This window comes from Corylus avellana, chromosome ca5, assembly GCF_901000735.1.
Source record: "Corylus avellana chromosome ca5, CavTom2PMs-1.0".
Taxonomy (NCBI): domain Eukaryota; kingdom Viridiplantae; phylum Streptophyta; class Magnoliopsida; order Fagales; family Betulaceae; genus Corylus; species Corylus avellana.
Window position 1 is genome coordinate 6241361 of NC_081545.1, and position 3370 is coordinate 6244730.

Genomic DNA, 3370 nt, shown 5'->3' on the forward strand with positions numbered 1-3370 from the left:
CCAAGAAAAGTGAGGTTGTTAATTAAGTTGTTAACAATCAACCCCTTACGTCAAAAATGAATAGCATGTTTGATGTTATGTTTGAGAAATATAGCTTTTAAGTAAAAAAAAAAAAAAACAATTTTTAGCAAAAATTTTATTTTTATGTTTTTGCCAAAAATGCGTTTTAGTCCGTTTTTGGGCTTTGGGACCCTTAAATACACTTTCAATTTATTTAATCAAACATGTATTTTTTTTTTTTCAAATGAATTTTTTGTATGTTAAACGCATTTTTAGGCTATCAAATTTTTTTTTGCTTAGGTTTAGACTTTCCACTTAATTTTTTTATATATATATATATATATATATATAGTTTTTGTATATTTTTTTTAATTATAAAATAATTATTAAAAAAAATCAGATTTTAGTATACAGACATGTGGGTCCCAGAAACAGATGGGAAGGAGACGTGAGGGGGAGTTGTTTTCAAAGATGCAGACGTTTACAATGACATTTTGGACAAATAATAGACGTCTGCAATGACGTTACCCATTTGAACGAGCTGGCAGCCTCTGGTTAATTTGTCTCGTAACTTCAATCATTGTATAGCAAAAATGAACATCAAATCCAATACCCATTCTTATTGAGACAGAACACTCGATTTCCCCAAATATTACATTCCTGATCCCTCTGAAGCATTGAAACAACTTGATTTACCATTGGAAAAGTAAAACTATCATGGGAAACACTCAATGTTTTATACAACAAGAAAGCCGAATCAAAAAGTCCCGATTCAACGTGGGATTTTATTGTTACACTCCATGTCATACTATGATCTACCTGTTAACAACCCGAACGACGCTCTGAAGATCGTTAAACTGTGTTAACAAAGCTCATGAGCTTTCAAGCAACGGAGATGGGTCCTAACTCTTTTGATACTATGAGAGACGCATGGAGTTTAAGAAGTATGATGCTCCTTGCTGAATCCAATAGCCACGAAGAAAGAAGAAGGAAGATACGGGGACGTATTTACTATTTTCCACTTCCCCTTTAATGTTTCCTGGAATATTTTAATTCCCATTTATCCCTTAAAATGGAGGTGTTTAACCACGTATGTTTCTTTTTAACACTGTCTTTGGGTTTCACATTTCAATAAATTGCTCTTAAATCTGGACCATTGAAGTTTTTACCGCAGATACGCAGTTCTTTTTTGAACCGCATGGAAGCCTGGTCCAATTTTTCACGGACAAGCGTTTGCAATGACGTTACCCATTTGAAGGAGCTGGCAGCCACTGGTTTAAGTGCATAAGTGCATATTAATTTGTCTCGTAACTGGTAAATGATATGTTCAAGGTCAAGGGGATAAAGGATAAGGGCCGAATTGTAGCCATATATATATATTCACAGAGGACTAGATCAGAGAGAGAAGGAAATGGATTCAAAGATAGTAAAAGGTGAAAAGGCTCATGCAGTTTGTATTCCAATCCCACGTCAAAGCCACATAAAGGCCATGCTCAAATTTGCAAAGCTTCTCCATGGCAAAGGTTTTCACATAACCTTTGTCAACACTGAGTTCAACCATCAACGTTTTCTGAAATCCGGAGGTCCCAACTCCTTGGATGAGTTGCCTGACTTCCAATTCAAAACTATTTCAGACAGCCTTCCTCCATCGGATACCCAAGATGTTGATGCTGTTTGCGAATCCGTTATGCAAAACTTCTTGGCTCCATTTTCAGATATCCTCCTCAAACTCAACAGTATTGCAACTTCTTCAAACAATCCTCCAGTCACTTGCATCATCTCAGATGGTTTCATGCCATTCACTCAAACTGTTGCTCAAAAGCTTGGAATCCCTATTGTAATGCTCTTCACGATCGCTGCTTGCAGTTTAATGGGTGTTATGCAGTTTCCTCGTCTTAGGGAAAAGAGAAATGCTAAAGGCCCAACTTTTTTGCCCAACAAAAGTCCAACTTTTACTTTTTATTTTTTTTCTAAAAAAACCAAAATGAAAAATGGAAAAAATGTCTGAAGCAACCCTATCTATTTTTGGCCTTTCTTTTATTTAGTATTTTTTAAAAAATGAAAAATAGTATTTTTCTTCATAATAATGACATTTTTTTTAAAAAAATGACATTATTATGAAAAAAATACCATTTTTCATTTTTAAAAAAATACCAAATAAAAGAAAGACAAAAAATAGATAGGGTTGCTTTAAACATTTTTTTCATTTTTTATTTTATTTTATTTTTAAAAAATAAATAAGGCAAAAGTTGGACTTTTGTTGGGCAAAAAAGTTGGGTCCCTATCATTCCTCTAGGGAAAAAGGCTTCACACCCCTTAAAGGTATAACACAAAAAGGAAAAACCCTACTGAAATCATGGACTATCATTAATATTATTATTAATTACAAGTTTCCAAACTAAAAAAAAATTATTTCTTTTTGCAGATGAGAGTTATTTAACAAATGGGTTTTTAGACACCGTTATAGACTGGATTCCAGGTATGAGAGATATTCAATTGAGGGATCTCCCAAATACTTTTATTACTACAAATCCAAATGATCCTGCCTTCAAACTGACCGTTGAAGCAGTAGAGATAGCTCCTAAAGCTTCAGGAATCATTGTTCACACATTTGACGTGTTAGAGCAAGAGGTTTTGGCTGCTCTCTCCCACTTGTTTCCTTGCATATATGTCATTGGCCCTCTGCAACTACTACTTAATCACTTACCCAAAGATCCTCTTAAATCAACTGGGTATAGCTTGTGGAAAGAAGAGACTGAGTGCCTTAATTGGCTTAACTCTAAGGCACCCAACTCAGTGATTTATGTGAACTTTGGAAGCATCACTGTCATGACATCACAGTAGTTGGCCGAGATTGGTTGGGGACTTGCAAATAGCAAGTTCACGTTTTTGTGGATAATTAGGCCCGATTCAGTTGTTGGAGAATCAACGATTTTGCCACCTGAATTCGTGGAAGAAACTAAAGGAAGAGGACTAATAACAAGTTGGTGCCCTCAAGAGGAAGTGCTTAACCACTCATCCATTGGAGGGTTCTTAACTCAAAGCGGGTGGAATTCGATTATTGAAAGCGTTTGTGCAGGAGTGCCCATGATTTGTTGTCCATTCTATGGGGATCAGCAAACAAACTGTAAGTATGCTTGCAATGAATGGGGCATTGGCATTGAGATTGATAATGGTGCCAAGAGAGGGGAAGTGGAGAAGATTGTGAGAGAGTTGATGGAGGGAAACAAAGGCAAGAAAATGAAGAAAAAGGCCATGGAGTGGAAAAAATTGGCCGAAGAGGCCACTGGTCCACATGGGTCTTCATCCATCAACTTAGACAAGTTGGTGAATGATGTTCTTTTATCAAAAGGATTGAAGTTTTAGAAGA

General features: G+C 35.8%; 1 pseudogene; it reads left to right on the top strand.

The window, feature by feature from the left end:
- Positions 1-1396: 1396 nt before the first annotated feature.
- On the top strand, positions 1397-3366 carry LOC132181652 (7-deoxyloganetin glucosyltransferase-like; annotated as a pseudogene).
- Positions 3367-3370: the final 4 nt, after the last annotated feature.